Raw genomic sequence first — 22,684 nt, forward strand, 5'->3', positions numbered from 1 at the left:
GGGTTCCCATTTTCCGGCCTGCAAACGGTGCTCTCTGTTTTTATGCACAGGTCAGTCCTAGGACACCACCCCGCAAGTCTGTAGCAGCCACTCCAGCACCTGTTAGGAGTGTCTCTACACCAGTGGTTGTAACTCGTGAGTTGCAAGTACCGCTGATTGCCGAGGTAAGGAGTCACTGCTTTGTGACGAGACTCTGTTATCATATTAGTTTACTTGATCCTATAGTTTACTGAGACACTACACTGTCTCTCTGCATTCTATGAATGTTTTGACCTCGTTTGCTGTAAGTCACTCTGGATAAAGGGCTAATGCCTACATTGTACATTTGTAATTAGGGGGATCTTGACATGTTTAGAGAACCACTGATATACGTACAAGTGTTGGTTGGTTTGTTTGTTACCCTCTCATTCAGAGTTACAGACCTGTTAGGGGTACATTTGGTTCCATTAGTAAAGTATTGATATTGCTGATGTATTAAAAACACTTCTCGATTATTTGATTCATTGAAAAAGGAATCAAACTCAATCAATATGTAACCCAGTACTTTCATGTTTGCTTTTGTGTATATAAATGTATATATCCTTTTACCCCTTGCTAGCTTCAACCCCTGTGGACTACGCTACCTGCAGACCGCTGCAGAGTAGTTCCTGGTGAAGTATCACACAACTACATAGAGGATCCCACAGATGTCCCTGGCCAGCACCTGCCCCGTAAGCAGTGGACAACCCTCAACCGCCTGATGACAGGCGTGGGGACGCTTCGGTGAAGCAATGCGACGGTGGGGCCTCTCGGACAGTGCCCACTGTGAATGTGGAGACCCCCTACAGACTGTGGAACACATCATGACCAGCTGCCCGAAACACCGCCCGCCACATGGCGACCAAGGCCGTATGAACCTGGATGACGAAACGCTGGATTGGCTTGCTGCAACGGAGCTGAGGATCTGATGACATACGCAAGAAGAAGAAGTATCACACACACATACACACTCAATCGCTCGCTCGCTCGCTCGCTCGCTCGCTCGCTCGATCGCTCGTTCGTTCGCTCGTTCGTTCGCTCGTTCAATCACTCACTCGGGCACTCACTCACACTCTCTCTCTTTGATTGTTCTATATTGTTTTGGGTAGCTGTTTGTTGCTGTCCTAGTAACACTTGTTGTGTGTGACTTTTTTCTTTCCCAACTCAACGGAAACAGGTGGCTGAAGTCCAAGCAGGTTACAGAGGTGCCTCGCCAGTCCAAGCGTGGCAAACCAGTGATGGACCAGGCTGCCTGCAGATCAGCGAACCGGTGGAAGAGGTCAGCCTGGACTAGACTAACGCAGAGGTCTTTGATTCCAGCTGAGTTGTCAAACAAGAAGGTGTCTGTCTTTGCTCATTTATTAATTTTGAGGAGTAAATGCCAGTGTTTACACAATAAACATTGATTTTGTTTTTCTTTTGTTGAAACAGTTTGCCCTTCTTGTCGGTGATTCACATCTCCGATCCATCGTGGATGGATACAGCAGTTGTCGTTTGCTGTTCATGAGCAACTGCAGCAGGCAAGAGCACAGGTTCGTCCGAGCATCTTAAATGAAAATGGTTAAAAGCTAAGATGACAGGGTTCCCATTTTCCGGCCTGCAAACGGTGCTCTCTGTTTTTATGCACAGGTCAGTCCTAGGACACCACCCCGCAAGTCTGTAGCAGCCACTCCAGCACCTGTTAGGAGTGTCTCTACACCAGTGGTTGTAACTCGTGAGTTGCAAGTACCGCTGATTGCCGAGGTAAGGAGTCACTGCTTTGTGACGAGACTCTGTTATCATATTAGTTTACTTGATCCTATAGTTTACTGAGACACTACACTGTCTCTCTGCATTCTATGAATGTTTTGACCTCGTTTGCTGTAAGTCACTCTGGATAAAGGGCTAATGCCTACATTGTACATTTGTAATTAGGGGGATCTTGACATGTTTAGAGAACCACTGATATACGTACAAGTGTTGGTTGGTTTGTTTGTTACCCTCTCATTCAGAGTTACAGACCTGTTAGGGGTACATTTGGTTCCATTAGTAAAGTATTGATATTGCTGATGTATTAAAAACACTTCTCGATTATTTGATTCATTGAAAAAGGAATCAAACTCAATCAATATGTAACCCAGTACTTTCATGTTTGCTTTTGTGTATATAAATGTATATATCCTTTTACCCCTTGCTAGCTTCAACCCCTGTGGACTACGCTACCTGCAGACCGCTGCAGAGTAGTTCCTGGTGAAGTATCACACAACTACATAGAGGATCCCACAGATGTCCCTGGCCAGCACCTGCCCCGTAAGCAGTGGACAACCCTCAACCGCCTGATGACAGGCGTGGGGACGCTTCGGTGAAGCAATGCGACGGTGGGGCCTCTCGGACAGTGCCCACTGTGAATGTGGAGACCCCCTACAGACTGTGGAACACATCATGACCAGCTGCCCGAAACACCGCCCGCCACATGGCGACCAAGGCCGTATGAACCTGGATGACGAAACGCTGGATTGGCTTGCTGCAACGGAGCTGAGGATCTGATGACATACGCAAGAAGAAGAAGTATCACACACACATACACACTCAATCGCTCGCTCGCTCGCTCGCTCGCTCGCTCGCTCGCTCGATCGCTCGTTCGTTCGCTCGTTCGTTCGCTCGTACAATCACTCACTCGGGCACTCACTCACACTCTCTCTCTTTGATTGTTCTATATTTTTTTGGGTAGCTGTTTGTTGCTGTCCTAGTAACACTTGTTGTGTGTGACTTTTTTCTTTCCCAACTCAACGGAAACAGGTGGCTGAAGTCCAAGCAGGTTACAGAGGTGCCTCGCCAGTCCAAGCGTGGCAAACCAGTGATGGACCAGGCTGCCTGCAGATCAGCGAACCGGTGGAAGAGGTCAGCCTGGACTAGACTAACGCAGAGGTCTTTGATTCCAGCTGAGTTGTCAAACAAGAAGGTGTCTGTCTTTGCTCATTTATTAATTTTGAGGAGTAAATGCCAGTGTTTACACAATAAACATTGATTTTGTTTTTCTTTTGTTGAAACAGTTTGCCCTTCTTGTCGGTGATTCACATCTCCGATCCATCGTGGATGGATACAGCAGTTGTCGTTTGCTGTTCATGAGCAACTGCAGCAGGCAAGAGCACAGGTTCGTCCGAGCATCTTAAATGAAAATGGTTAAAAGCTAAGATGACAGGGTTCCCATTTTCCGGCCTGCAAACGGTGCTCTCTGTTTTTATGCACAGGTCAGTCCTAGGACACCACCCCGCAAGTCTGTAGCAGCCACTCCAGCACCTGTTAGGAGTGTCTCTACACCAGTGGTTGTAACTCGTGAGTTGCAAGTACCGCTGATTGCCGAGGTAAGGAGTCACTGCTTTGTGACGAGACTCTGTTATCATATTAGTTTACTTGATCCTATAGTTTACTGAGACACTACACTGTCTCTCTGCATTCTATGAATGTTTTGACCTCGTTTGCTGTAAGTCACTCTGGATAAAGGGCTAATGCCTACATTGTACATTTGTAATTAGGGGGATCTTGACATGTTTAGAGAACCACTGATATACGTACAAGTGTTGGTTGGTTTGTTTGTTACCCTCTCATTCAGAGTTACAGACCTGTTAGGGGTACATTTGGTTCCATTAGTAAAGTATTGATATTGCTGATGTATTAAAAACACTTCTCGATTATTTGATTCATTGAAAAAGGAATCAAACTCAATCAATATGTAACCCAGTACTTTCATGTTTGCTTTTGTGTATATAAATGTATATATCCTTTTACCCCTTGCTAGCTTCAACCCCTGTGGACTACGCTACCTGCAGACCGCTGCAGAGTAGTTCCTGGTGAAGTATCACACAACTACATAGAGGATCCCACAGATGTCCCTGGCCAGCACCTGCCCCGTAAGCAGTGGACAACCCTCAACCGCCTGATGACAGGCGTGGGGACGCTTCGGTGAAGCAATGCGACGGTGGGGCCTCTCGGACAGTGCCCACTGTGAATGTGGAGACCCCCTACAGACTGTGGAACACATCATGACCAGCTGCCCGAAACACCGCCCGCCACATGGCGACCAAGGCCGTATGAACCTGGATGACGAAACGCTGGATTGGCTTGCTGCAACGGAGCTGAGGATCTGATGACATACGCAAGAAGAAGAAGTATCACACACACATACACACTCAATCGCTCGCTCGCTCGCTCGCTCGCTCGCTCGCTCGCTCGATCGCTCGTTCGTTCGCTCGTTCGTTCGCTCGTACAATCACTCACTCGGGCACTCACTCACACTCTCTCTCTTTGATTGTTCTATATTTTTTTGGGTAGCTGTTTGTTGCTGTCCTAGTAACACTTGTTGTGTGTGACTTTTTTCTTTCCCAACTCAACGGAAACAGGTGGCTGAAGTCCAAGCAGGTTACAGAGGTGCCTCGCCAGTCCAAGCGTGGCAAACCAGTGATGGACCAGGCTGCCTGCAGATCAGCGAACCGGTGGAAGAGGTCAGCCTGGACTAGACTAACGCAGAGGTCTTTGATTCCAGCTGAGTTGTCAAACAAGAAGGTGTCTGTCTTTGCTCATTTATTAATTTTGAGGAGTAAATGCCAGTGTTTACACAATAAACATTGATTTTGTTTTTCTTTTGTTGAAACAGTTTGCCCTTCTTGTCGGTGATTCACATCTCCGATCCATCGTGGATGGATACAGCAGTTGTCGTTTGCTGTTCATGAGCAACTGCAGCAGGCAAGAGCACAGGTTCGTCCGAGCATCTTAAATGAAAATGGTTAAAAGCTAAGATGACAGGGTTCCCATTTTCCGGCCTGCAAACGGTGCTCTCTGTTTTTATGCACAGGTCAGTCCTAGGACACCACCCCGCAAGTCTGTAGCAGCCACTCCAGCACCTGTTAGGAGTGTCTCTACACCAGTGGTTGTAACTCGTGAGTTGCAAGTACCGCTGATTGCCGAGGTAAGGAGTCACTGCTTTGTGACGAGACTCTGTTATCATATTAGTTTACTTGATCCTATAGTTTACTGAGACACTACACTGTCTCTCTGCATTCTATGAATGTTTTGACCTCGTTTGCTGTAAGTCACTCTGGATAAAGGGCTAATGCCTACATTGTACATTTGTAATTAGGGGGATCTTGACATGTTTAGAGAACCACTGATATACGTACAAGTGTTGGTTGGTTTGTTTGTTACCCTCTCATTCAGAGTTACAGACCTGTTAGGGGTACATTTGGTTCCATTAGTAAAGTATTGATATTGCTGATGTATTAAAAACACTTCTCGATTATTTGATTCATTGAAAAAGGAATCAAACTCAATCAATATGTAACCCAGTACTTTCATGTTTGCTTTTGTGTATATAAATGTATATATCCTTTTACCCCTTGCTAGCTTCAACCCCTGTGGACTACGCTACCTGCAGACCGCTGCAGAGTAGTTCCTGGTGAAGTATCACACAACTACATAGAGGATCCCACAGATGTCCCTGGCCAGCACCTGCCCCGTAAGCAGTGGACAACCCTCAACCGCCTGATGACAGGCGTGGGGACGCTTCGGTGAAGCAATGCGACGGTGGGGCCTCTCGGACAGTGCCCACTGTGAATGTGGAGACCCCCTACAGACTGTGGAACACATCATGACCAGCTGCCCGAAACACCGCCCGCCACATGGCGACCAAGGCCGTATGAACCTGGATGACGAAACGCTGGATTGGCTTGCTGCAACGGAGCTGAGGATCTGATGACATACGCAAGAAGAAGAAGTATCACACACACATACACACTCAATCGCTCGCTCGCTCGCTCGCTCGCTCGCTCGCTCGATCGCTCGTTCGTTCGCTCGTTCGTTCGCTCGTTCAATCACTCACTCGGGCACTCACTCACACTCTCTCTCTTTGATTGTTCTATATTGTTTTGGGTAGCTGTTTGTTGCTGTCCTAGTAACACTTGTTGTGTGTGACTTTTTTCTTTCCCAACTCAACGGAAACAGGTGGCTGAAGTCCAAGCAGGTTACAGAGGTGCCTCGCCAGTCCAAGCGTGGCAAACCAGTGATGGACCAGGCTGCCTGCAGATCAGCGAACCGGTGGAAGAGGTCAGCCTGGACTAGACTAACGCAGAGGTCTTTGATTCCAGCTGAGTTGTCAAACAAGAAGGTGTCTGTCTTTGCTCATTTATTAATTTTGAGGAGTAAATGCCAGTGTTTACACAATAAACATTGATTTTGTTTTTCTTTTGTTGAAACAGTTTGCCCTTCTTGTCGGTGATTCACATCTCCGATCCATCGTGGATGGATACAGCAGTTGTCGTTTGCTGTTCATGAGCAACTGCAGCAGGCAAGAGCACAGGTTCGTCCGAGCATCTTAAATGAAAATGGTTAAAAGCTAAGATGACAGGGTTCCCATTTTCCGGCCTGCAAACGGTGCTCTCTGTTTTTATGCACAGGTCAGTCCTAGGACACCACCCCGCAAGTCTGTAGCAGCCACTCCAGCACCTGTTAGGAGTGTCTCTACACCAGTGGTTGTAACTCGTGAGTTGCAAGTACCGCTGATTGCCGAGGTAAGGAGTCACTGCTTTGTGACGAGACTCTGTTATCATATTAGTTTACTTGATCCTATAGTTTACTGAGACACTACACTGTCTCTCTGCATTCTATGAATGTTTTGACCTCGTTTGCTGTAAGTCACTCTGGATAAAGGGCTAATGCCTACATTGTACATTTGTAATTAGGGGGATCTTGACATGTTTAGAGAACCACTGATATACGTACAAGTGTTGGTTGGTTTGTTTGTTACCCTCTCATTCAGAGTTACAGACCTGTTAGGGGTACATTTGGTTCCATTAGTAAAGTATTGATATTGCTGATGTATTAAAAACACTTCTCGATTATTTGATTCATTGAAAAAGGAATCAAACTCAATCAATATGTAACCCAGTACTTTCATGTTTGCTTTTGTGTATATAAATGTATATATCCTTTTACCCCTTGCTAGCTTCAACCCCTGTGGACTACGCTACCTGCAGACCGCTGCAGAGTAGTTCCTGGTGAAGTATCACACAACTACATAGAGGATCCCACAGATGTCCCTGGCCAGCACCTGCCCCGTAAGCAGTGGACAACCCTCAACCGCCTGATGACAGGCGTGGGGACGCTTCGGTGAAGCAATGCGACGGTGGGGCCTCTCGGACAGTGCCCACTGTGAATGTGGAGACCCCCTACAGACTGTGGAACACATCATGACCAGCTGCCCGAAACACCGCCCGCCACATGGCGACCAAGGCCGTATGAACCTGGATGACGAAACGCTGGATTGGCTTGCTGCAACGGAGCTGAGGATCTGATGACATACGCAAGAAGAAGAAGTATCACACACACATACACACTCAATCGCTCGCTCGCTCGCTCGCTCGCTCGCTCGCTCGATCGCTCGTTCGTTCGCTCGTTCGTTCGCTCGTTCAATCACTCACTCGGGCACTCACTCACACTCTCTCTCTTTGATTGTTCTATATTGTTTTGGGTAGCTGTTTGTTGCTGTCCTAGTAACACTTGTTGTGTGTGACTTTTTTCTTTCCCAACTCAACGGAAACAGGTGGCTGAAGTCCAAGCAGGTTACAGAGGTGCCTCGCCAGTCCAAGCGTGGCAAACCAGTGATGGACCAGGCTGCCTGCAGATCAGCGAACCGGTGGAAGAGGTCAGCCTGGACTAGACTAACGCAGAGGTCTTTGATTCCAGCTGAGTTGTCAAACAAGAAGGTGTCTGTCTTTGCTCATTTATTAATTTTGAGGAGTAAATGCCAGTGTTTACACAATAAACATTGATTTTGTTTTTCTTTTGTTGAAACAGTTTGCCCTTCTTGTCGGTGATTCACATCTCCGATCCATCGTGGATGGATACAGCAGTTGTCGTTTGCTGTTCATGAGCAACTGCAGCAGGCAAGAGCACAGGTTCGTCCGAGCATCTTAAATGAAAATGGTTAAAAGCTAAGATGACAGGGTTCCCATTTTCCGGCCTGCAAACGGTGCTCTCTGTTTTTATGCACAGGTCAGTCCTAGGACACCACCCCGCAAGTCTGTAGCAGCCACTCCAGCACCTGTTAGGAGTGTCTCTACACCAGTGGTTGTAACTCGTGAGTTGCAAGTACCGCTGATTGCCGAGGTAAGGAGTCACTGCTTTGTGACGAGACTCTGTTATCATATTAGTTTACTTGATCCTATAGTTTACTGAGACACTACACTGTCTCTCTGCATTCTATGAATGTTTTGACCTCGTTTGCTGTAAGTCACTCTGGATAAAGGGCTAATGCCTACATTGTACATTTGTAATTAGGGGGATCTTGACATGTTTAGAGAACCACTGATATACGTACAAGTGTTGGTTGGTTTGTTTGTTACCCTCTCATTCAGAGTTACAGACCTGTTAGGGGTACATTTGGTTCCATTAGTAAAGTATTGATATTGCTGATGTATTAAAAACACTTCTCGATTATTTGATTCATTGAAAAAGGAATCAAACTCAATCAATATGTAACCCAGTACTTTCATGTTTGCTTTTGTGTATATAAATGTATATATCCTTTTACCCCTTGCTAGCTTCAACCCCTGTGGACTACGCTACCTGCAGACCGCTGCAGAGTAGTTCCTGGTGAAGTATCACACAACTACATAGAGGATCCCACAGATGTCCCTGGCCAGCACCTGCCCCGTAAGCAGTGGACAACCCTCAACCGCCTGATGACAGGCGTGGGGACGCTTCGGTGAAGCAATGCGACGGTGGGGCCTCTCGGACAGTGCCCACTGTGAATGTGGAGACCCCCTACAGACTGTGGAACACATCATGACCAGCTGCCCGAAACACCGCCCGCCACATGGCGACCAAGGCCGTATGAACCTGGATGACGAAACGCTGGATTGGCTTGCTGCAACGGAGCTGAGGATCTGATGACATACGCAAGAAGAAGAAGTATCACACACACATACACACTCAATCGCTCGCTCGCTCGCTCGCTCGCTCGCTCGCTCGATCGCTCGTTCGTTCGCTCGTTCGTTCGCTCGTTCAATCACTCACTCGGGCACTCACTCACACTCTCTCTCTTTGATTGTTCTATATTGTTTTGGGTAGCTGTTTGTTGCTGTCCTAGTAACACTTGTTGTGTGTGACTTTTTTCTTTCCCAACTCAACGGAAACAGGTGGCTGAAGTCCAAGCAGGTTACAGAGGTGCCTCGCCAGTCCAAGCGTGGCAAACCAGTGATGGACCAGGCTGCCTGCAGATCAGCGAACCGGTGGAAGAGGTCAGCCTGGACTAGACTAACGCAGAGGTCTTTGATTCCAGCTGAGTTGTCAAACAAGAAGGTGTCTGTCTTTGCTCATTTATTAATTTTGAGGAGTAAATGCCAGTGTTTACACAATAAACATTGATTTTGTTTTTCTTTTGTTGAAACAGTTTGCCCTTCTTGTCGGTGATTCACATCTCCGATCCATCGTGGATGGATACAGCAGTTGTCGTTTGCTGTTCATGAGCAACTGCAGCAGGCAAGAGCACAGGTTCGTCCGAGCATCTTAAATGAAAATGGTTAAAAGCTAAGATGACAGGGTTCCCATTTTCCGGCCTGCAAACGGTGCTCTCTGTTTTTATGCACAGGTCAGTCCTAGGACACCACCCCGCAAGTCTGTAGCAGCCACTCCAGCACCTGTTAGGAGTGTCTCTACACCAGTGGTTGTAACTCGTGAGTTGCAAGTACCGCTGATTGCCGAGGTAAGGAGTCACTGCTTTGTGACGAGACTCTGTTATCATATTAGTTTACTTGATCCTATAGTTTACTGAGACACTACACTGTCTCTCTGCATTCTATGAATGTTTTGACCTCGTTTGCTGTAAGTCACTCTGGATAAAGGGCTAATGCCTACATTGTACATTTGTAATTAGGGGGATCTTGACATGTTTAGAGAACCACTGATATACGTACAAGTGTTGGTTGGTTTGTTTGTTACCCTCTCATTCAGAGTTACAGACCTGTTAGGGGTACATTTGGTTCCATTAGTAAAGTATTGATATTGCTGATGTATTAAAAACACTTCTCGATTATTTGATTCATTGAAAAAGGAATCAAACTCAATCAATATGTAACCCAGTACTTTCATGTTTGCTTTTGTGTATATAAATGTATATATCCTTTTACCCCTTGCTAGCTTCAACCCCTGTGGACTACGCTACCTGCAGACCGCTGCAGAGTAGTTCCTGGTGAAGTATCACACAACTACATAGAGGATCCCACAGATGTCCCTGGCCAGCACCTGCCCCGTAAGCAGTGGACAACCCTCAACCGCCTGATGACAGGCGTGGGGACGCTTCGGTGAAGCAATGCGACGGTGGGGCCTCTCGGACAGTGCCCACTGTGAATGTGGAGACCCCCTACAGACTGTGGAACACATCATGACCAGCTGCCCGAAACACCGCCCGCCACATGGCGACCAAGGCCGTATGAACCTGGATGACGAAACGCTGGATTGGCTTGCTGCAACGGAGCTGAGGATCTGATGACATACGCAAGAAGAAGAAGTATCACACACACATACACACTCAATCGCTCGCTCGCTCGCTCGCTCGCTCGCTCGCTCGATCGCTCGTTCGTTCGCTCGTTCGTTCGCTCGTTCAATCACTCACTCGGGCACTCACTCACACTCTCTCTCTTTGATTGTTCTATATTGTTTTGGGTAGCTGTTTGTTGCTGTCCTAGTAACACTTGTTGTGTGTGACTTTTTTCTTTCCCAACTCAACGGAAACAGGTGGCTGAAGTCCAAGCAGGTTACAGAGGTGCCTCGCCAGTCCAAGCGTGGCAAACCAGTGATGGACCAGGCTGCCTGCAGATCAGCGAACCGGTGGAAGAGGTCAGCCTGGACTAGACTAACGCAGAGGTCTTTGATTCCAGCTGAGTTGTCAAACAAGAAGGTGTCTGTCTTTGCTCATTTATTAATTTTGAGGAGTAAATGCCAGTGTTTACACAATAAACATTGATTTTGTTTTTCTTTTGTTGAAACAGTTTGCCCTTCTTGTCGGTGATTCACATCTCCGATCCATCGTGGATGGATACAGCAGTTGTCGTTTGCTGTTCATGAGCAACTGCAGCAGGCAAGAGCACAGGTTCGTCCGAGCATCTTAAATGAAAATGGTTAAAAGCTAAGATGACAGGGTTCCCATTTTCCGGCCTGCAAACGGTGCTCTCTGTTTTTATGCACAGGTCAGTCCTAGGACACCACCCCGCAAGTCTGTAGCAGCCACTCCAGCACCTGTTAGGAGTGTCTCTACACCAGTGGTTGTAACTCGTGAGTTGCAAGTACCGCTGATTGCCGAGGTAAGGAGTCACTGCTTTGTGACGAGACTCTGTTATCATATTAGTTTACTTGATCCTATAGTTTACTGAGACACTACACTGTCTCTCTGCATTCTATGAATGTTTTGACCTCGTTTGCTGTAAGTCACTCTGGATAAAGGGCTAATGCCTACATTGTACATTTGTAATTAGGGGGATCTTGACATGTTTAGAGAACCACTGATATACGTACAAGTGTTGGTTGGTTTGTTTGTTACCCTCTCATTCAGAGTTACAGACCTGTTAGGGGTACATTTGGTTCCATTAGTAAAGTATTGATATTGCTGATGTATTAAAAACACTTCTCGATTATTTGATTCATTGAAAAAGGAATCAAACTCAATCAATATGTAACCCAGTACTTTCATGTTTGCTTTTGTGTATATAAATGTATATATCCTTTTACCCCTTGCTAGCTTCAACCCCTGTGGACTACGCTACCTGCAGACCGCTGCAGAGTAGTTCCTGGTGAAGTATCACACAACTACATAGAGGATCCCACAGATGTCCCTGGCCAGCACCTGCCCCGTAAGCAGTGGACAACCCTCAACCGCCTGATGACAGGCGTGGGGACGCTTCGGTGAAGCAATGCGACGGTGGGGCCTCTCGGACAGTGCCCACTGTGAATGTGGAGACCCCCTACAGACTGTGGAACACATCATGACCAGCTGCCCGAAACACCGCCCGCCACATGGCGACCAAGGCCGTATGAACCTGGATGACGAAACGCTGGATTGGCTTGCTGCAACGGAGCTGAGGATCTGATGACATACGCAAGAAGAAGAAGTATCACACACACATACATACTCAATCGCTCGCTCGCTCGCTCGCTCGATCGCTCGTTCGTTCGCTCGTTCGTTCGCTCGTTCAATCACTCACTCGGGCACTCACTCACACTCTCTCTCTTTGATTGTTCTATATTGTTTTGGGTAGCTGTTTGTTGCTGTCCTAGTAACACTTGTTGTGTGTGACTTTTTTCTTTCCCAACTCAACGGAAACAGGTGGCTGAAGTCCAAGCAGGTTACAGAGGTGCCTCGCCAGTCCAAGCGTGGCAAACCAGTGATGGACCAGGCTGCCTGCAGATCAGCGAACCGGTGGAAGAGGTCAGCCTGGACTAGACTAACGCAGAGGTCTTTGATTCCAGCTGAGTTGTCAAACAAGAAGGTGTCTGTCTTTGCTCATTTATTAATTTTGAGGAGTAAATGCCAGTGTTTACACAATAAACATTGATTTTGTTTTTCTTTTGTTGAAACAGTTTGCCCTTCTTGTCGGTGATTCACATCTCCGATCCATCGTGGATGGATACAGCAGTTGTCGTTTGCTGTTCATGAGCAACTGCAGCAGGCAAGAGCACAGGTTCGTCCGAGCATCTTAAATGAAAATGGTTAAAAGCTAAGATGACAGGGTTCCCATTTTCCGGCCTGCAAACGGTGCTCTCTGTTTTTATGCACAGGTCAGTCCTAGGACACCACCCCGCAAGTCTGTAGCAGCCACTCCAGCACCTGTTAGGAGTGTCTCTACACCAGTGGTTGTAACTCGTGAGTTGCAAGTACCGCTGATTGCCGAGGTAAGGAGTCACTGCTTTGTGACGAGACTCTGTTATCATATTAGTTTACTTGATCCTATAGTTTACTGAGACACTACACTGTCTCTCTGCATTCTATGAATGTTTTGACCTCGTTTGCTGTAAGTCACTCTGGATAAAGGGCTAATGCCTACATTGTACATTTGTAATTAGGGGGATCTTGACATGTTTAGAGAACCACTGATATACGTACAAGTGTTGGTTGGTTTGTTTGTTACCCTCTCATTCAGAGTTACAGACCTGTTAGGGGTACATTTGGTTCCATTAGTAAAGTATTGATATTGCTGATGTATTAAAAACACTTCTCGATTATTTGATTCATTGAAAAAGGAATCAAACTCAATCAATATGTAACCCAGTACTTTCATGTTTGCTTTTGTGTATATAAATGTATATATCCTTTTACCCCTTGCTAGCTTCAACCCCTGTGGACTACGCTACCTGCAGACCGCTGCATAGTAGTTCCTGGTGAAGTATCACACAACTACATAGAGGATCCCACAGATGTCCCTGGCCAGCACCTGCCCCGTAAGCAGTGGACAACCCTCAACCGCCTGATGACAGGCGTGGGGACGCTTCGGTGAAGCAATGCGACGGTGGGGCCTCTCGGACAGTGCCCACTGTGAATGTGGAGACCCCCTACAGACTGTGGAACACATCATGACCAGCTGCCCGAAACACCGCCCGCCACATGGCGACCAAGGCCGTATGAACCTGGATGACGAAACGCTGGATTGGCTTGCTGCAACGGAGCTGAGGATCTGATGACATACGCAAGAAGAAGAAGTATCACACACACATACACACTCAATCGCTCGCTCGCTCGCTCGCTCGCTCGATCGCTCGTTCGTTCGCTCGTTCGTTCGCTCGTTCAATCACTCACTCGGGCACTCACTCACACTCTCTCTCTTTGATTGTTCTATATTGTTTTGGGTAGCTGTTTGTTGCTGTCCTAGTAACACTTGTTGTGTGTGACTTTTTTCTTTCCCAACTCAACGGAAACAGGTGGCTGAAGTCCAAGCAGGTTACAGAGGTGCCTCGCCAGTCCAAGCGTGGCAAACCAGTGATGGACCAGGCTGCCTGCAGATCAGCGAACCGGTGGAAGAGGTCAGCCTGGACTAGACTAACGCAGAGGTCTTTGATTCCAGCTGAGTTGTCAAACAAGAAGGTGTCTGTCTTTGCTCATTTATTAATTTTGAGGAGTAAATGCCAGTGTTTACACAATAAACATTGATTTTGTTTTTCTTTTGTTGAAACAGTTTGCCCTTCTTGTCGGTGATTCACATCTCCGATCCATCGTGGATGGATACAGCAGTTGTCGTTTGCTGTTCATGAGCAACTGCAGCAGGCAAGAGCACAGGTTCGTCCGAGCATCTTAAATGAAAATGGTTAAAAGCTAAGATGACAGGGTTCCCATTTTCCGGCCTGCAAACGGTGCTCTCTGTTTTTATGCACAGGTCAGTCCTAGGACACCACCCCGCAAGTCTGTAGCAGCCACTCCAGCACCTGTTAGGAGTGTCTCTACACCAGTGGTTGTAACTCGTGAGTTGCAAGTACCGCTGATTGCCGAGGTAAGGAGTCACTGCTTTGTGACGAGACTCTGTTATCATATTAGTTTACTTGATCCTATAGTTTACTGAGACACTACACTGTCTCTCTGCATTCTATGAATGTTTTGACCTCGTTTGCTGTAAGTCACTCTGGATAAAGGGCTAATGCCTACATTGTACATTTGTAATTAGGGGGATCTTGACATGTTTAGAGAACCACTGATATACGTACAAGTGTTGGTTGGTTTGTTTGTTACCCTCTCATTCAGAGTTACAGACCTGTTAGGGGTACATTTGGTTCCATTAGTAAAGTATTGATATTGCTGATGTATTAAAAACACTTCTCGATTATTTGATTCATTGAAAAAGGAATCAAACTCAATCAATATGTAACCCAGTACTTTCATGTTTGCTTTTGTGTATATAAATGTATATATCCTTTTACCCCTTGCTAGCTTCAACCCCTGTGGACTACGCTACCTGCAGACCGCTGCAGAGTAGTTCCTGGTGAAGTATCACACAACTACATAGAGGATCCCACAGATGTCCCTGGCCAGCACCTGCCCCGTAAGCAGTGGACAACCCTCAACCGCCTGATGACAGGCGTGGGGACGCTTCGGTGAAGCAATGCGACGGTGGGGCCTCTCGGACAGTGCCCACTGTGAATGTGGAGACCCCCTACAGACTGTGGAACACATCATGACCAGCTGCCCGAAACACCGCCCGCCACATGGCGACCAAGGCCGTATGAACCTGGATGACGAAACGCTGGATTGGCTTGCTGCAACGGAGCTGAGGATCTGATGACATACGCAAGAAGAAGAAGTATCACACACACATACACACTCAATCGCTCGCTCGCTCGCTCGCTCGCTCGCTCGATCGCTCGTTCGTTCGCTCGTTCGTTCGCTCGTTCAATCACTCACTCGGGCACTCACTCACACTCTCTCTCTTTGATTGTTCTATATTGTTTTGGGTAGCTGTTTGTTGCTGTCCTAGTAACACTTGTTGTGTGTGACTTTTTTCTTTCCCAACTCAACGGAAACAGGTGGCTGAAGTCCAAGCAGGTTACAGAGGTGCCTCGCCAGTCCAAGCGTGGCAAACCAGTGATGGACCAGGCTGCCTGCAGATCAGCGAACCGGTGGAAGAGGTCAGCCTGGACTAGACTAACGCAGAGGTCTTTGATTCCAGCTGAGTTGTCAAACAAGAAGGTGTCTGTCTTTGCTCATTTATTAATTTTGAGGAGTAAATGCCAGTGTTTACACAATAAACATTGATTTTGTTTTTCTTTTGTTGAAACAGTTTGCCCTTCTTGTCGGTGATTCACATCTCCGATCCATCGTGGATGGATACAGCAGTTGTCGTTTGCTGTTCATGAGCAACTGCAGCAGGCAAGAGCACAGGTTCGTCCGAGCATCTTAAATGAAAATGGTTAAAAGCTAAGATGACAGGGTTCCCATTTTCCGGCCTGCAAACGGTGCTCTCTGTTTTTATGCACAGGTCAGTCCTAGGACACCACCCCGCAAGTCTGTAGCAGCCACTCCAGCACCTGTTAGGAGTGTCTCTACACCAGTGGTTGTAACTCGTGAGTTGCAAGTACCGCTGATTGCCGAGGTAAGGAGTCACTGCTTTGTGACGAGACTCTGTTATCATATTAGTTTACTTGATCCTATAGTTTACTGAGACACTACACTGTCTCTCTGCATTCTATGAATGTTTTGACCTCGTTTGCTGTAAGTCACTCTGGATAAAGGGCTAATGCCTACATTGTACATTTGTAATTAGGGGGATCTTGACATGTTTAGAGAACCACTGATATACGTACAAGTGTTGGTTGGTTTGTTTGTTACCCTCTCATTCAGAGTTACAGACCTGTTAGGGGTACATTTGGTTCCATTAGTAAAGTATTGATATTGCTGATGTATTAAAAACACTTCTCGATTATTTGATTCATTGAAAAAGGAATCAAACTCAATCAATATGTAACCCAGTACTTTCATGTTTGCTTTTGTGTATATAAATGTATATATCCTTTTACCCCTTGCTAGCTTCAACCCCTGTGGACTACGCTACCTGCAGACCGCTGCAGAGTAGTTCCTGGTGAAGTATCACACAACTACATAGAGGATCCCACAGATGTCCCTGGCCAGCACCTGCCCCGTAAGCAGTGGACAACCCTCAACCGCCTGATGACAGGCGTGGGGACGCTTCGGTGAAGCAATGCGACGGTGGGGCCTCTCGGACAGTGCCCACTGTGAATGTGGAGACCCCCTACAGACTGTGGAACACATCATGACCAGCTGCCCGAAACACCGCCCGCCACATGGCGACCAAGGCCGTATGAACCTGGATGACGAAACGCTGGATTGGCTTGCTGCAACGGAGCTGAGGATCTGATGACATACGCAAGAAGAAGAAGTATCACACACACATACACACTCAATCGCTCGCTCGCTCGCTCGCTCGCTCGCTCGCTCGATCGCTCGTTCGTTCGCTCGTTCGTTCGCTCGTTCAATCACTCACTCGGGCACTCACTCACACTCTCTCTCTTTGATTGTTCTATATTGTTTTGGGTAGCTGTTTGTTGCTGTCCTAGTAACACTTGTTGTGTGTGACTTTTTTCTTTCCCAACTCAACGGAAACAGGTGGCTGAAGTCCAAGCAGGTTACAGAGGTGCCTCGCCAGTCCAAGCGTGGCAAACCAGTGATGGACCAGGCTGCCTGCAGATCAGCGAACCGGTGGAAGAGGTCAGCCTGGACTAGACTAACGCAGAGGTCTTTGATTCCAGCTGAGTTGTCAAACAAGAAGGTGTCTGTCTTTGCTCATTTATTAATTTTGAGGAGTAAATGCCAGTGTTTACACAATAAACATTGATTTTGTTTTTCTTTTGTTGAAACAGTTTGCCCTTCTTGTCGGTGATTCACATCTCCGATCCATCGTGGATGGATACAGCAGTTGTCGTTTGCTGTTCATGAGCAACTGCAGCAGGCAAGAGCACAGGTTCGTCCGAGCATCTTAAATGAAAATGGTTAAAAGCTAAGATGACAGGGTTCCCATTTTCCGGCCTGCAAACGGTGCTCTCTGTTTTTATGCACAGGTCAGTCCTAGGACACCACCCCGCAAGTCTGTAGCAGCCACTCCAGCACCTGTTAGGAGTGTCTCTACACCAGTGGTTGTAACTCGTGAGTTGCAAGTACCGCTGATTGCCGAGGTAAGGAGTCACTGCTTTGTGACGAGACTCTGTTATCATATTAGTTTACTTGATCCTATAGTTTACTGAGACACTACACTGTCTCTCTGCATTCTATGAATGTTTTGACCTCGTTTGCTGTAAGTCACTCTGGATAAAGGGCTAATGCCTACATTGTACATTTGTAATTAGGGGGATCTTGACATGTTTAGAGAACCACTGATATACGTACAAGTGTTGGTTGGTTTGTTTGTTACCCTCTCATTCAGAGTTACAGACCTGTTAGGGGTACATTTGGTTCCATTAGTAAAGTATTGATATTGCTGATGTATTAAAAACACTTCTCGATTATTTGATTCATTGAAAAAGGAATCAAACTCAATCAATATGTAACCCAGTACTTTCATGTTTGCTTTTGTGTATATAAATGTATATATCCTTTTACCCCTTGCTAGCTTCAACCCCTGTGGACTACGCTACCTGCAGACCGCTGCAGAGTAGTTCCTGGTGAAGTATCACACAACTACATAGAGGATCCCACAGATGTCCCTGGCCAGCACCTGCCCCGTAAGCAGTGGACAACCCTCAACCGCCTGATGACAGGCGTGGGGACGCTTCGGTGAAGCAATGCGACGGTGGGGCCTCTCGGACAGTGCCCACTGTGAATGTGGAGACCCCCTACAGACTGTGGAACACATCATGACCAGCTGCCCGAAACACCGCCCGCCACATGGCGACCAAGGCCGTATGAACCTGGATGACGAAACGCTGGATTGGCTTGCTGCAACGGAGCTGAGGATCTGATGACATACGCAAGAAGAAGAAGTATCACACACACATACACACTCAATCGCTCGCTCGCTCGCTCGCTCGATCGCTCGTTCGTTCGCTCGTTCGTTCGCTCGTTCAATCACTCACTCGGGCACTCACTCACACTCTCTCTCTTTGATTGTTCTATATTGTTTTGGGTAGCTGTTTGTTGCTGTCCTAGTAACACTTGTTGTGTGTGACTTTTTTCTTTCCCAACTCAACGGAAACAGGTGGCTGAAGTCCAAGCAGGTTACAGAGGTGCCTCGCCAGTCCAAGCGTGGCAAACCAGTGATGGACCAGGCTGCCTGCAGATCAGCGAACCGGTGGAAGAGGTCAGCCTGGACTAGACTAACGCAGAGGTCTTTGATTCCAGCTGAGTTGTCAAACAAGAAGGTGTCTGTCTTTGCTCATTTATTAATTTTGAGGAGTAAATGCCAGTGTTTACACAATAAACATTGATTTTGTTTTTCTTTTGTTGAAACAGTTTGCCCTTCTTGTCGGTGATTCACATCTCCGATCCATCGTGGATGGATACAGCAGTTGTCGTTTGCTGTTCATGAGCAACTGCAGCAGGCAAGAGCACAGGTTCGTCCGAGCATCTTAAATGAAAATGGTTAAAAGCTAAGATGACAGGGTTCCCATTTTCCGGCCTGCAAACGGTGCTCTCTGTTTTTATGCACAGGTCAGTCCTAGGACACCACCCCGCAAGTCTGTAGCAGCCACTCCAGCACCTGTTAGGAGTGTCTCTACACCAGTGGTTGTAACTCGTGAGTTGCAAGTACCGCTGATTGCCGAGGTAAGGAGTCACTGCTTTGTGACGAGACTCTGTTATCATATTAGTTTACTTGATCCTATAGTTTACTGAGACACTACACTGTCTCTCTGCATTCTATGAATGTTTTGACCTCGTTTGCTGTAAGTCACTCTGGATAAAGGGCTAATGCCTACATTGTACATTTGTAATTAGGGGGATCTTGACATGTTTAGAGAACCACTGATATACGTACAAGTGTTGGTTGGTTTGTTTGTTACCCTCTCATTCAGAGTTACAGACCTGTTAGGGGTACATTTGGTTCCATTAGTAAAGTATTGATATTGCTGATGTATTAAAAACACTTCTCGATTATTTGATTCATTGAAAAAGGAATCAAACTCAATCAATATGTAACCCAGTACTTTCATGTTTGCTTTTGTGTATATAAATGTATATATCCTTTTACCCCTTGCTAGCTTCAACCCCTGTGGACTACGCTACCTGCAGACCGCTGCAGAGTAGTTCCTGGTGAAGTATCACACAACTACATAGAGGATCCCACAGATGTCCCTGGCCAGCACCTGCCCCGTAAGCAGTGGACAACCCTCAACCGCCTGATGACAGGCGTGGGGACGCTTCGGTGAAGCAATGCGACGGTGGGGCTTCTCGGACAGTGCCCACTGTGAATGTGGAGACCCCCTACAGACTGTGGAACACATCATGACCAGCTGCCCGAAACACCGCCCGCCACATGGCGACCAAGGCCGTATGAACCTGGATGACGAAACGCTGGATTGGCTTGCTGCAACGGAGCTGAGGATCTGATGACATACGCAAGAAGAAGAAGTATCACACACACATACACACTCAATCGCTCGCTCGCTCGCTCGCTCGTTCGTTCGCTCGTTCGTTCGCTCGTTCAATCACTCACTCGGGCACTCACTCACACTCTCTCTCTTTGATTGTTCTATATTGTTTTGGGTAGCTGTTTGTTGCTGTCCTAGTAACACTTGTTGTGTGTGACTTTTTTCTTTCCCAACTCAACGGAAACAGGTGGCTGAAGTCCAAGCAGGTTACAGAGGTGCCTCGCCAGTCCAAGCGTGGCAAACCAGTGATGGACCAGGCTGCCTGCAGATCAGCGAACCGGTGGAAGAGGTCAGCCTGGACTAGACTAACGCAGAGGTCTTTGATTCCAGCTGAGTTGTCAAACAAGAAGGTGTCTGTCTTTGCTCATTTATTAATTTTGAGGAGTAAATGCCAGTGTTTACACAATAAACATTGATTTTGTTTTTCTTTTGTTGAAACAGTTTGCCCTTCTTGTCGGTGATTCACATCTCCGATCCATCGTGGATGGATACAGCAGTTGTCGTTTGCTGTTCATGAGCAACTGCAGCAGGCAAGAGCACAGGTTCGTCCGAGCATCTTAAATGAAAATGGTTTAAAGCTAAGATGACAGGGTTCCCATTTTCCGGCCTGCAAACGGTGCTCTCTGTTTTTATGCACAGGTTAGTCCTAGGACACCACCCCGCAAGTCTGTAGCAGCCACTCCAGCACCTGTTAGGAGTGTCTCTACACCAGTGGTTGTAACTCGTGAGTTGCAAGTACCGCTGATTGCCGAGGTAAGGAGTCACTGCTTTGTGACGAGACTCTGTTATCATATTAGTTTACTTGATCCTATAGTTTACTGAGACACTACACTGTCTCTCTGCATTCTATGAATGTTTTGACCTCGTTTGCTGTAAGTCACTCTGGATAAAGGGCTAATGCCTACATTGTACATTTGTAATTAGGGGGATCTTGACATGTTTAGAGAACCACTGATATACGTACAAGTGTTGGTTGGTTTGTTTGTTACCCTCTCATTCAGAGTTACAGACCTGTTAGGGGTACATTTGGTTCCATTAGTAAAGTATTGATATTGCTGATGTATTAAAAACACTTCTCGATTATTTGATTCATTGAAAAAGGAATCAAACTCAATCAATATGTAACCCAGTACTTTCATGTTTGCTTTTGTGTATATAAATGTATATATCCTTTTACCCCTTGCTAGCTTCAACCCCTGTGGACTACGCTACCTGCAGACCGCTGCAGAGTAGTTCCTGGTGAAGTATCACACAACTACATAGAGGATCCCACAGATGTCCCTGGCCAGCACCTGCCCCGTAAGCAGTGGACAACCCTCAACCGCCTGATGACAGGCGTGGGGACGCTTCGGTGAAGCAATGCGACGGTGGGGCCTCTCGGACAGTGCCCACTGTGAATGTGGAGACCCCCTACAGACTGTGGAACACATCATGACCAGCTGCCCGAAACACCGCCCGCCACATGGCGACCAAGGCCGTATGAACCTGGATGACGAAACGCTGGATTGGCTTGCTGCAACGGAGCTGAGGATCTGATGACATACGCAAGAAGAAGAAGTATCACACACACATACACACTCAATCGCTCGCTCGCTCGCTCGCTCGTTCGTTCGCTCGTTCGTTCGCTCGTTCAATCACTCACTCGGGCACTCACTCACACTCTCTCTCTTTGATTGTTCTATATTGTTTTGGGTAGCTGTTTGTTGCTGTCCTAGTAACACTTGTTGTGTGTGACTTTTTTCTTTCCCAACTCAACGGAAACAGGTGGCTGAAGTCCAAGCAGGTTACAGAGGTGCCTCGCCAGTCCAAGCGTGGCAAACCAGTGATGGACCAGGCTGCCTGCAGATCAGCGAACCGGTGGAAGAGGTCAGCCTGGACTAGACTAACGCAGAGGTCTTTGATTCCAGCTGAGTTGTCAAACAAGAAGGTGTCTGTCTTTGCTCATTTATTAATTTTGAGGAGTAAATGCCAGTGTTTACACAATAAACATTGATTTTGTTTTTCTTTTGTTGAAACAGTTTGCCCTTCTTGTCGGTGATTCACATCTCCGATCCATCGTGGATGGATACAGCAGTTGTCGTTTGCTGTTCATGAGCAACTGCAGCAGGCAAGAGCACAGGTTCGTCCGAGCATCTTAAATGAAAATGGTTAAAAGCTAAGATGACAGGGTTCCCATTTTCCGGCCTGCAAACGGTGCTCTCTGTTTTTATGCACAGGTCAGTCCTAGGACACCACCCCGCAAGTCTGTAGCAGCCACTCCAGCACCTGTTAGGAGTGTCTCTACACCAGTGGTTGTAACTCGTGAGTTGCAAGTACCGCTGATTGCCGAGGTAAGGAGTCACTGCTTTGTGACGAGACTCTGTTATCATATTAGTTTACTTGATCCTATAGTTTACTGAGACACTACACTGTCTCTCTGCATTCTATGAATGTTTTGACCTCGTTTGCTGTAAGTCACTCTGGATAAAGGGCTAATGCCTACATTGTACATTTGTAATTAGGGGGATCTTGACATGTTTAGAGAACCACTGATATACGTACAAGTGTTGGTTGGTTTGTT

Source organism: Gymnoscopelus microlampas (assembly GCF_963454915.1).
Source record: "Gymnoscopelus microlampas genome assembly, chromosome: 20".
Classification (NCBI taxonomy): domain Eukaryota; kingdom Metazoa; phylum Chordata; class Actinopteri; order Myctophiformes; family Myctophidae; genus Gymnoscopelus; species Gymnoscopelus microlampas.